The sequence below is a fragment of the Syngnathus typhle genome, linkage group LG1 (assembly GCF_033458585.1).
Source record: "Syngnathus typhle isolate RoL2023-S1 ecotype Sweden linkage group LG1, RoL_Styp_1.0, whole genome shotgun sequence".
Taxonomy (NCBI): Eukaryota; Metazoa; Chordata; class Actinopteri; order Syngnathiformes; family Syngnathidae; genus Syngnathus; species Syngnathus typhle.
The window spans coordinates 9,779,694-9,792,790 of NC_083738.1; the positions used below are offsets into that span (position 1 = coordinate 9,779,694).

At 40.4% G+C, this 13,097-nt stretch overlaps 1 protein-coding gene across 2 annotated transcripts in view; it reads right to left on the reverse strand.

Annotated features, from left to right (window-relative positions):
- fat2 (FAT atypical cadherin 2) overlaps positions 1-9,444 on the reverse strand; it is a 74,297-nt gene extending 64,853 nt beyond the window's left edge. For both annotated transcript variants that reach the window (XM_061292125.1, XM_061292048.1), the window contains exon 1: positions 9,237-9,444. The gene's annotated coding sequence lies outside the window, so the exon portion shown is untranslated. The remainder of the gene's footprint in view (positions 1-9,236) is intronic.
- Between the last annotated feature and the right edge of the window lie 3,653 nt (positions 9,445-13,097).

The window sequence follows — 13,097 nt, forward strand, 5'->3', positions numbered from 1 at the left end:
TGTAGCAGGTGGCAGCCCCCCACAAATGCTCCTGTAATTAATCTGCTGACAGTTGCAACACAGGCAACAAGTTCTAACTGAGATGGCTTTTGATAGGTCATCTCAGAGGTTTGTGTTGGGATTTCAGTAGGAATCTAATGTGCTGCTCTGTGCTTTGCATTAGTTGCAGTCGGACGACCACAGATTCTAAGAGCGCCCAAAGATGCCGATGTTTTTTTGGCAGAATGGAGTTAAAAGTCAAATAGTGAAGGAATACAAGACAGCTATGCATACAAAGGTAATGTGAAATAATAAAATAAGTGTATGACATTGGTTAGCACATCCGCCTCACAGTTCAGAGGGTGTGAGTTCAATTCCACCTCCGACACTCCCTGTGTGGAGTTTGGCTGTTCTTCCCGTGCCTGCATGGGTTTTCTCCGCGCACTCCGGTTTCCTCCCACATCTCAAAAAGTCACGTTGGACTTATTGAGCACTCTAAATTGCCCCTAGGTGTGAGTGCGGATGGTTGTTCGTCTCTGTGTGCCCTGCGATTGACTGGAAACCGGTTCAGGGTGTGCTCCGCCTGCAACTCTCATGAGGATGGATGGATGGATGGATGGATGGATGGAAGGACGGACGGACGGGTGGATGATTTCTGACAAATAGGTTTTGCCTTGAATGTACTTTTAAAAGAGAATGTTACATTCAAATGAAAAGTACATAAAAAACAGACATTTTAATGGGAAGATATCGATGGGCAAAGGCAAAATTTAACTCCTAATATTCTACAACAGTATTTTAATGGCAATAAAACATTTCCAAGCACAACGAGGATGCCAGTTAATTTCATTATTTTGCTTTTTGCCACAGAGCTGGGTCCCTATGGAGCGTGGAGGTTCACTATCTATAGTGTTTCCCGATTATAACGCGGTTCCCCATTTTAACGTGGTTCATCATTACCGTTGTCATGATGGTGGTGAAAAATAAGAAATCTGAATACAACTGAGACACTGCCAGAGATGGTGGCTTTGCAACGGACAATCTGCCTCAGGGTGCTCGCTGGCCGGTCACAAGGTCGCTCAGTGTCACTATTGCAAGAGTAAAAAACAGAAAGAATTGTTTTCCTCCAGAGCAACTGGGTGCTGTGGTCGCCTCAGAGTGCACCCACAAAAAAGATCCTGTGGCATTTACTCCATTAATTGTGCAAGCAGGGGCGAGAGTTTTGGTCGGACAATTTATGGCTGCTTCTTCATGACAAGGCACCTGCTCGCAATTCCCTGAGCATCCTTCAGTTCCTTAGGCAAGGGATACACTCGAGCTTTTTTCGTCTTAATTTGCCGGCTGCCTCAATGACATACCTGCCCGTGCTAATCTGCACCAAAGTGTGCCGAGCACAGCCACGCCATCATCTGCAATTAGATTTGGGGAAAAAAATAGAATGTCTTTCCGCCTCTTCCTAAAGACAAATAGAGTGCCACAGCGGAGATAACCAACTGCTATCATGTTTTATCTGAGCATCTTGACAGGATTCTGCAAAAGGCTCGCCTGGCTACGGCACTTGGCCCATGCAGGTAGGCTGCTGGTGTTGGAAGCTCCAGCGGTGGATGACGGTGACGATGACGATGCGGGCGCTTTATCTGCTGCTCAGAGGCGACACACCACTGACGCAGGAGCAGATTAGAACACTCGGTCACTGTTTGGGTTTCAGGGCCGTGAGATTTTCGGCATCGTTGTCATCTCAACATAGCATCCCACTTAGTTTAGGTAACGCACAGACACCAATCAGTTGATGCACGCATCATTTACCTCGGGTGTCAAACTTGTTTACATGGAGTGCCACACCATCATTGTGGTTGCACTTGGTTGGTTAAAACAGGAAAGACATTTACAGCAATTGCTAAGGAAATTAATATTTGCTGGTGAACAGTGTTCCATATTTTTTCATATCTTCTGTTTTTGAAACTCATTATTAACCAATTCAAAGTGTTAAAGATAGATTGAGAAGAAATATGTTAGCACTTTTGAACACTTTGTTTTATTTTGTTTTGAATTGAAAGTGTTATACTTCATTATATAATGTAGCGGTGAGCCATAAGGCTGCAGAACCAAAAAAGCCAAAATTAAATAAATAATACATTTTTAAAAATCTAATAAATAAACTGTCAATTTTTCCAATGATATATTACAGTGTTACTTAGCATACAGCACACTTTTCAGATCAATGTATGTGTCAATGTAACGAGTGAAACGTGAAAACAAATAAGGTTGCATTTTCTCAGTTACAGCACATTGGTAAATGTGCACTTTGGCATTCACTCGATAGTGCACCGAAACACAATAGGAAGATTTGGAGACTTGTGTATCACCTACTCTACGTCCCCAACTTCTGATTAGAATTCATTTGAACATGACGTGTCCTGACACAAGAGAAGTTTCCTTATCCAGAACTTACTGGAATGGCTTCAGTTTAATTTGCACTTCTTTGTGGAGAAGCAGCAGCACAGCATTATAATAACGTTTTTAAAAAAGTTGTACATTTTTAGGGGTGGGGGTGGCGGCATTGGGGGTGGTTGACAGAAGTGCTGCGGGTCCTGTTGTGACGTTCCTGGGAAGAATGAGGGCTACAGAGAAATGTAAACCCGCTCGACAAGTGGCTGCAGGTTACTCCCCAAGTGTGTGTGTTTCTGCCCCCGCAGGCCCAGAAAGCATAAATGTTCCCGATCAATCATCATTCCAGTCGGATTTATGTGTGCAGGGAAACTGAAAAACTCCCCACTTTCCCACCACCACAACAACAACACAAACAATAAATTGTTAGTGCTCGAGCACGGAGGTGAGATTGCTTCGTTTCCTCCTCGTTATTGTTCTTAGGCCAAATCAATTGACATTTTGAGGACATTCCCCTTACTCAAACGCGCACCATATGCTAGTGAAACTATCAGGTAGGTATTGTGGGTATGAAACCCTCCAACCTTAGCTTGATACTGCCCTCTAGATTTTGGGGTTTTAAATTTCGCTGCTCAAGCCAGTTTCATTTGGTAGGTACATATGTCCATCACAAGCGGACTAAATAGTCCCGAGGACACAGTAAAACACACAAAGTCTGCCATTTTGGTTTCAAGTACTCGTTTTGGGTGGATTTTGGCCCCTTTCCAGGTGTAATAGTGTGCAATTCCAAAATTCAGAATTTTACACAGCCTTGATTTCTAGGTGTTCTCCCATGTAGTAATTATATAAGCCCGTTTCCCTTAGTGACATGAAATTTGGTGTTCAGGTATATCATGAGTAGACTCACTTAAAGTCTTGAAGTTCATAACTGGAAACACAGAGGGCTCTATTTTCATTGACAGCGCGAGTGTAAAAACTGACGTATTCTTATTTTTAGCAGACATAAGCGATGCACTTGTTTGGGAATTCGGTTAGTCACCCTGCCGTTTGCAAAGGCCCGCAAAAATATCAAAACTTAAACTAACCCGCTCCTGTGTAGAACGACATCACTCCTCACTCCAGACGTGTACTGAGAACCTAAAACTAGCCTGGAAAGTGCTATTTTTGTTTGGAGAAGCCATTTTACAGTCTCTTGGACACTTTGATGAGTCTTAGAACCAAACCCGTCCACTAGTGTTATGTGGAAGTATGAAATTTAATAGCTGCATCAATCATGAGTAAATCCACAAAAAAAAAGGCTCAAGAACACACGTGTTCCATTTACACCATTTCTAGGGGTCCTGGAAATGGGGTAATCAAACAAGCCTGCTTCCCATAGAGTCCTGAACTATGTTCGACATGACGATTATGAGTAGACCTAATAAAAACCTCAGAAAAGGAAACAAGAAGTTGCACATATTCATTTTGAGCAACAACGAAGGTCATTTTGGCAATGTATACTAGAAAGATAGATGAGAGTAAATTATGAAGAAGTTTTCATCATTGTGTGGGCTGCAAAGTTTGATGGCTCGCCATAAAACAAAACTGTGCTGTGAAGTTCCGTTCAGTGATAATATACCTTTGTTTGCTCTAAACTTTACTAAATAGTCCAATGTGGAATAAATAAACAGGAATAATTAACTACCCTCCTTGGTGAGGATGTGAATATACTGTGCGTGGGCGTAGGCGTGTGTGTGTGTGTGTGCGTGTGCGTGCGTGCGCAGGTAGTACTAAGGATGCTGATGTTGATGTGTGGGATCCATTACGTGGCTGACAGCGTTCATTAGCTTCAAATGGAGTTCATGATTGTTTGTGCGTTTTCAACGTGTTGCCTAATCTATCCTCTTCATGGCTATACCTTGAACGCCCATTACAGCCTGGAGGAGGGAGGGATGCATGGGGCATACCACAGCCCACTCAGAGCCCACACCAATGTTTACAGAGTAAAAACAAAGTGATTAGCTTCGGAGCTTCTTGTATAAAGCTCACATTAACCTTTGATGTGCTCAATGTGAGTGAAAGGTATGAAACACTCACTGAGCCATTGAGAAAAAGCCATAAAAAGTTTGCAAGACTTCCCCACTACCCTAGCGTAAAAGAGGGCGGTTGGAAAGCCTCTTAATATGGGAGATGCTTCGTTGTTTGTTTCCCCCAATATCGTTTCACTACTCCATGAGGCATGCTTCAAAACAACACCGTCAGCAACGTGGATAGGCTATGCGTGTGTTGCATTCACAGTATCGGGAATTTTTGGAAATCTTGGAAACTGAGATACCATTTGCAAAACTTGCCTTAATTATATGGAAATTCTTTGTCCAAAACGTTCAAGGCTTATTTTTATTGCTCAAGAAACTGCTAGCAGGTAATATAGTACACAAAGATTGAAGGGCACGAGCCTTGGTCTGAAAAATACCCATTTTTTATAAGTTATACAGGTTAGATTTTACAATATTGGCGAGTTTGTTTTCTGAAAAAAATCACTCTTCCAAAGAATGTTAATTGCTGTGAGTAAGGTTAGGGTCAGGGTCATGCACATTTACCAGCTTCATTGACAGTAGTTCCTAGGCTGGAAAGAAAAAGAAAACAGCAACTCAAAAAATGAAAAATAATTATTTTCAATGGAATAAATAATAATAAGAGCTCTTAAAACGAAGATAGAGAGATAGCGAGGGAGACCGGTCACACTGTCCTACTTCAAGGTTACCCCTTTTCACTTATATTACAACGGATACAATAGTTTCAATTCAACTGTGACATTGACTGTTGCAATTGCAGATGTTTTGTGTTATCAGGCATCGGAAAACACAAGCATTAACTGTATACACTTGTAGCAACTTGCAGCAAAATTGTTGAGGGGATGGGATAGAGGCATAATGAGGCATTGAGAATTGGTATGAAATATATTAGCTCAAACGCTTTGCACCAAATTTAGACTTCAACAAATTGGACCACCTGTTTTTATATTTTTACTCAATGTCCTCCTCCCTGCTCTAAGTTGTCCTCCCCAGTGGAGGTAAAAAAATAAATTAAGAGTGTGACAGCTTTATGAGCTTTCCCTGCATCTCATCTGTGCGCCAATGCCTCTGACCTTTCAACTTTCCCTCAACAACTTCCCAGCAGAATCCATTGTGGAAACATGTAACACGTTCAGCCCCGCAGCCCCGACTCCTGGACATTTCTCACATTCCGCAGGCAGTTTGTTAGCCTTTGGCTGTGTCGTTAGCACTGATAATCTGAAAGGAGATCTGAAAAGAGTTTATAAGTATGTTGTTACAAGATACCAAAATGGTTTCTAAAGAGTTTACTGTATCCGTGCTTAATAAGTATGTTGTAAATCCTTAACAAATTGTATTATAAAGATAAAACATGAGGTCACTTTGGGGTCTGCCATCTTAGTAAACAATTTATTTTACACATGTTAACAAAAGTTGCAAAAAATCATTGATAAAATCTATTTTAGCCTCAGCCCAATCTTAAACCAATTAAGATTCTTAAGCCACACTTATTACCACATATCTTTAAAAAGCAGGAACAAACTAGGTAGGTAATACATTTTATATATTTCCTTATAAAGGTGTTAAACATGGTTGATAACCATCTCACAAATGCTTTGTTATCATTAATGTTATAAAGTGCACATAAATCTTTCAAAGCTTAACCCCCACTTTAAGGGTGAGAGGTTTTGGTGAGGGGCTTGTTTGAGTTTTAAAAAGTGGTTCGCACAGGTACACGTGCGCACACACACACATGCGAACACACACACACGCACACGCACACACACGCACACACGCACACAACACACATGCACACAAACATCAGTCATTCACTCGATTGTTGGGTGATTGACAGGATGAGCTTTCGAATAAGGAATGTCTCTGAGGAATTTGTATACCAGCCCGCCTGCCTAAATTTTGTGTGTGTTTTTGTGTTCGCGTGCCAGTGTGTAGTTTGTTGCCTTTGGGGACATCCATAACATGCCGTACAGAAACAAGTTTATCTTAATGCAAGAACTAAATGTAAGCCATCAATTAATGTGCTCTAAAAAGTTAAAGATCGACTATATGTGTTCTCGAACGGCCTTTCTTCAATCATCCATCCATCCATCTATCCAGCCATCCATCCATCGTTTCCATCTTCATCTAACGTGACTCAATGAAGCACCTTATTTTGAGGCAATAAAGACTAAGAGCGCATCTGCGCCTCCTTTCAGTCACCTCGTCTCCAGACAGCCTTGTTATCAAATGCAATTAATAAGGTCGACTTCTAACAAGAGCAGCCAATTAAGTCATTTGAACAGTATGACTGTCTGGGTGATGCAACAAAAAGATCCCCCTTTGGTTATGTGAGCAGGATTTGTTAAAATTATGACTGGGACTAAAAATAAAATCTTCTGATTCACATTTTTCTGGGTTAGTTTGTAGAAGCAAAGATGTTGGCAATTATTTTGTCACAAAGGAACACGGCCAGTGAGTTCCAAATGATACATTAAACCACCCTTAGGCCTCAAATGCTAAATTGGGCAAAATTTGTGGGATGACTCAAGAACTGTGGCAAACTAGTTATCACTTCCTCCTCACAGTTGATGACGTGTCGGACAGATTTGTACAAATGAGCGTTCACACTACAGATGCGTCAGTTACATATCCGATTTATCATATATATCCACACATGAAAGAGGCCCAGGTCAAATTTGAAGAAGAAAAAGATGCATGAATACATTAGATATGCGTCACATATGGGGAAAAGAAAAAAAATCAAAATTGAGCTGCAACTTGCATGTAGACATAGACAGCACTTTTCACCCGACTTACACTGGGCATGAAAATAAGACCCCAAATGTGCATAACAACAGCAAGAGCCAGCATGAAACAAACTCTGTCTTATGTGTTCTTTCTCAGAATGAGACAGCGATGCATCCAGGAGAAAGCCAGTGTAGCCCTGAGAATGATGAAGAATTGGATCGTGAGATGCCATCTCATTAATCAGTTTTAGCAGTCACATTAATCTGTGTTGCCCTCTTGAAGACTATCAAAACAGCTATCACCAATGAGGGCTGCTCAATATTGCAGAAAGCTTATGTTCAGGTCAAGGACAGACTATTTCCAAGGATTCAAGAGGGCCGCAGACTGGATAATTATTATTTTGCAAATCAGGAAAACAAGAAAAGATAAGCACACCCTGGCGTGTGTATAGCAAAAATAAGGACAGTGTTACCTGCTTTTGTTGCCTGTTTGGAAACAAAGACAAGAGCTCTCAGCTAAGTGGAGTAAAACTCTTAACCCTTAGGCAATAAGAGAAGTATGTTGAACTCACTGCTAACAAGGAAATGAGGCAGAATCAAACAAGAGATTTTTTTGGGCAACACAAGGTACAAAAAGCTCCAGGCTGAACATAAAGAAAAGAAACAATAAAGAGACTTTGATGAGGTGAAAATAAATGTCTGCAATACATGGTCCCTATGACCAGGTTTGAGTTCGTACTCTTGATAGACTCTGCTATTACATTCTATGATGCGTGTTCCACTAAAACTGAATTTGAAGTTTCAGACATGGACTCTTGAGACTTTTTTGTGAATGTACTCATGATGGACACACCTACCAAGTTTGGTGTTGCGAATGGAAAGTGGCTTCAGCGGCTGAATTTTTAAATTTGTTTAAATAGCCTGAGTCGATCTAAAATGGCTACTGAAGCAAAAAGACCAACTTCTTGTGTCTTTTCAAGCATGGGTTCTTGGATTTTTTTTTTTTTTGTCAGGTCAGGTTTATCAAATTTTATGTTTATACTTTAAGTTGACTGGACAGGTTGTTCTTTGACTTGGAAATAGCTAAACACCAAAATGGCAGACTTCCTTTGTGATTTCGTTGGCAGACTTCCTCTGTGATTTCGGATGGCTTCTTGAGACTTTTTTTTGTACTACAGTTAGATGTTTATCAAAGTTTATGTTTCTAAGTGACACTGGCATACACAATTCTGCCTGTGAGTTATCACTGTAAAGGGCCTTCATCACAATCACTTAGTCATCTTAAAACTGGAACAGAAAAATTAGGGCCCAAACATTAAGATAGATAACGGCACAATGAGTCCCTAAAAATGTGTTTTCTGCATTTCAAAACTGTTTTTCCCATTGGAATTACATGATTTTGGCATGTCCCAAACACTGCTCTGCTAACCATAACAAGTAGCGAAGCAAAATTAAATGATTTTTTATTTATGTCTTTATTGCATACATATAATTGTTTACATAAAACGTAAAAAGTAAATTTGCACTCAGGTTTTATCATTGTTAAGTATAGCTCAAATGTCCATTCTTTTGTAGTGAGATATCAGCTGAATCATAAAGTTTTCACAAATTAATTTGTTAATCACAACAGTCAACTTGCTATTAAAATCATGTTCCAGAGTGAAGGGCCACCATGTCCCCATAAAATGCTAATATTAGTCAAAAATGTCCACCCTGCCTTTGTCCACCCTATGATTGACGGTTTAGTGGATTACATTGCCTGCTTGCAGTTAATTTATTGAATGTGTGGAAGCTTGACCAATTTCCAACAGCATAACTACGCAATACAATAAATATAAAGAATACTGCAAAAGGTCAACTTTTGGGGGGTGCTCTCTAAGGCATAGTAACATCCATTCCACGTGACAATTGAGCTACACTAAAGTGGAGCGCTTTCGGGAAGTGACAAGCGCCTCGTCCCTCTTTTGAACAAGATGTTTGCGTCAGTAATTGACTGAGGTGTTCTTCCATACCCCTCCCCTCCTAACAATGACAGAGTAAGGAACATCCCAGGTAAGATTAAGGGCTCCAAGAAGTGAATAAACGCTACCTGACGTCAATGTCGTCCTCACACCTCAGGAACTTGCAAAATCCAGTGTAAGTGATTTAGTCCCATGTTTGGTTTGTTGATGTTGAATCCACTGCAACAAAATAGATATAAATAAAGTAATGATAAATAGGTGCTTAGAAAATTAATGTGGAACTACTTGTCTCGGCTTGAGGCAACTTCTGACTTGCTTCACGTACAATGCAAGACGACACTCCCTCAACAGAGCTCTCATCTCCGCCTTTTTCTCACCCGGGTCCTCCTCTCTGACATACACACACACACACACACACACACACACACACACACACACACACACACACACACACGCACGCACGCACGCACACACAAACACACACACCTTTTGCCCAGATTGTCAACCATGCTTCCCCCCATTGCGCCTGCAGGCCTCCGGGCAAGGACTCAACTGCTTCAACTGCTGCTTATTGCACATTATTTGTTATTTTTGTTGATGTCAAAACTACATCCGTTCATCAAATTGAGGTAGGAGCTTGCTCCATTTTTTTGCCCCAATTACAGTACATCAAATTTCAGAATGTCATATTTTGCTGCCAAACAACGTTTCAAAATACGTTCATCTACTGAAGAAAATGACAAACAAACGTTACATGAAAGGGCTTGTTTGAACTGCAGCAGATGACTTGCCAACTGCCTGTACAGATTCAGTTGTAGATATTAAAAGTTTCTATCTTTATTGATTTTTTAAAAATATTAAAATATTGAAAAATGTGAGTAGGAATAAAAAAAGAATTATGCCGCCACTGTTGAATGCTTACAGCAATCTTCAGGGTGTTTGGAATTGTATTGAACTATTTTGTTGTTACTATCCCGAAAAGGAAACTACAAACCAAAACGTCAGAATTCGTCTGGATTTTCAAGGATGGCTACTCATGAACTTACAAAATGTCATATTGTTAAGTGAAGCTAATTTCTGTGCCTGCATTTTCAAATTTGCATAAAAGTGAGCCTACCACGGTCTCTTCTAGGTGAAATGGCTGTCCCCTTACAGTACGGGTGGGTTCTTTAGATTTTTTTGTGGTCGTTGAGTTATGAGATACAAAATCATCGCTAAATTAAACTGGCTTCTTGAAGCGACAACTTGATACAAAAACTGGACACTGAACCAAAATGGTGTTTTACGGCATATTTTGGGTCTGCACATGATAGCCATGCAAACCAAATTTCGTGTTGCTAACTGAAACTGACTACAGGGGCCGAATTTTCTAAACAAACAATAGAAAGGTTTTTTAACATGGCACTAGTATACAGGTAGTAGCAATGTGGAATTTTCTAAGCCCTGTTGTGTGTACATTGTGGGAGGGTGCTGGAGGTATTACGACAGACTGACCTGTGTGTTACCTTAAATGACATCTTTGACCCTTAAGATTTTAAGGACAGGGGAGGGTTGGGAAGGGGAGGGGCTGTGGTAGAAGAAGACAATCAAGATTAGCCCTGTCTCTTAAAGTTATCAACTGAATAAATGTTGGCGGAGAGCTTTTTAGAAAAGAAAAAAAATCTTGGAACATCATTGCGGGACCCCTATCAACATTTCCTGTAAGAACATAAATAGAGCAGCCTGGTCTGACCTTGCGCAAACTGTCAACTACGATTACTAGTAGATCTACATTGCTGCATAACTGTTTCTTAATGGAGGTATAAATTTGATTGACAAATCACCATCTAGGAAAGGCTAATGAATGAAAATTGATCAGTCATTGCTAGAACTGTGTAATTAATCAATAACTATTAATTAATTATAAGTAGTGTTATCATTATTATTATGAGGGTTCAAGGCCAGCTTCTTGTTGCTGCCTAGCTTCAGTCACCAGCCGGTTTCCGTTCTGCTGTCCTGCAACTCCACCATTACAATAAAATCTGCATTGTGTTGCACTTGGTTGTCCAGCACGGTCAATCACAATTCAGCAAGTGCAGAAATACTGTGGCTTTCAAAGAATTTTTCTGGGAAAATTTCACAATAGAGTAACAAATTTCAGACTATGCACTATCCGTAATGCGTCAGAGGGAGGGACTAATCTCCCAAAACGGCTTTGATTTTCTCAAAAGAAATATAAAAAACAAATTGAGGAAGGTAAACAATAAATTATTAATAACTCAATTTACCTACATTTCCAACTACTGCTTCATTAAAGTGACTCTATTGTCGCTTTCAGTCAATTTGGAATTAATCTCATAGTCTATAGAAGTTGTGTAGTGTGTCTTATGGTGTCCTGTGTCAACACCGCAAAATAAAGTACATGGCCTGGAGGCAGAGTGATGAGGGTAGTGCTGGTATCTGTATGCATACATGTGAATAAAGATGTAGACTGTGCTGTGCTTATCTAGTACTCGGGGAGCTGCGGCCCACATCAATTGAATTTGGTGTTCAACATCAGATAAGAGCAAGGCGAGCGGTTTAAAGGCAAGTGGGTGGGGGTGACAAATCATGGTGATAAATAGAGGAGTTAATCAGGGCTGACCCTGGCATACTCACACTAGTTCCAGAGACATAGAACTACGGAGCGGCTGTGGCTCAGGAGATAGAGCAGGCCTTCTTGCAACCAAAGAGTCCACTCTTCAAATCCTGTTCTGTCCAAGTCATATGTCATTGTGGTTGAAATGTGCAAGTAACTGAATAGCCATAGTTAGACATAGATAGGGGTGGGAATGTTGATTGTCCGCTAAATTAAAAGCTTTTCCTTTTGGCTCAGCTCCTTCTTCATCACAACAAATTCATACAGGGTCTGCATCGCTGCAGACATCACAGCAATCCACCTGTCCAACTCCTGCTCCATTCTTCCCTTCCACTTGAACTCCTCCAATTGAGGCAGTATTTCATTCTCAACTTGGAGAGGGCACTCAACCCTTTCAGCATGAGGACTATCATCTTAGATTTGGAGGAGCTGATTCTCATCCGAATTTCTTCACACTGGGGGGGGGGGGGGGGGGGGATTGCTTCACCGGTGAGAGTTGAAGATTGTGCCTTAAAGAAGAAAAGAACATGATCCGTAAAAAGCAGGAATAAAATACGGAGTCCACCAAACCCGAATAATAAAATGTCAGTACCCCACTCACCCCAACACATGATTTATGATATCATAAAACGATTTGCTGGTTGGGATGCACAATTATCGCTAAAATGAGAATTGGGATATTAATCAATAATTATTATTATTAATCACAATTGTTCATTAGATGGGGGGGGGGGGTAGACTACTTTTAAACAGTTTTCAGTGCAAAATGAGAACTTAAGACTCAAACTTTAAAATGAAAGTAATATCACTTTAGAATAAATGATGATTTTTAGAATAAATTAAAAAACTTGAAGTTTATCAAGAGTGATTTAATATGATGTTATCTCACTTGTTATTTTGGTATCTTAACGAAGGAAGGCTAAACCTTGCATTTGCCCGTGGCAGTTGGCTGACTACTGCTTGAAAACGCTCTTGATTATGCAGAAGCTCACATTTCAGTGGAAATAAATAATGGAATATAAAGTTCATATAATTGTAGAAGCCAAAAGTGACCATGATTAAAATTTGATTAATTGAGCAACCCTATGTACCTCAGGAACCCATCTTGATTTATTCATGTTTAGAAAATGGCAGAAGATGTGACTAATCAAAACAACCCTCCATGAAAACATGGCCTATGTGTTCATTATTATTGAGCACATTGAGAGTAAAATGTATAGAATGTTGTAACTTGCCCTTTAGAGCTGTGACAGAAGGCAAAGGGAAGCTGTCCTGGTCTATCGTGTCCAACATTCCATTGCCGAAAGATGACACATGGACATGTGGAGAAAGACTGCAGGAAAGGCAAGACACAGCGTGCTCCTTCCTTGGC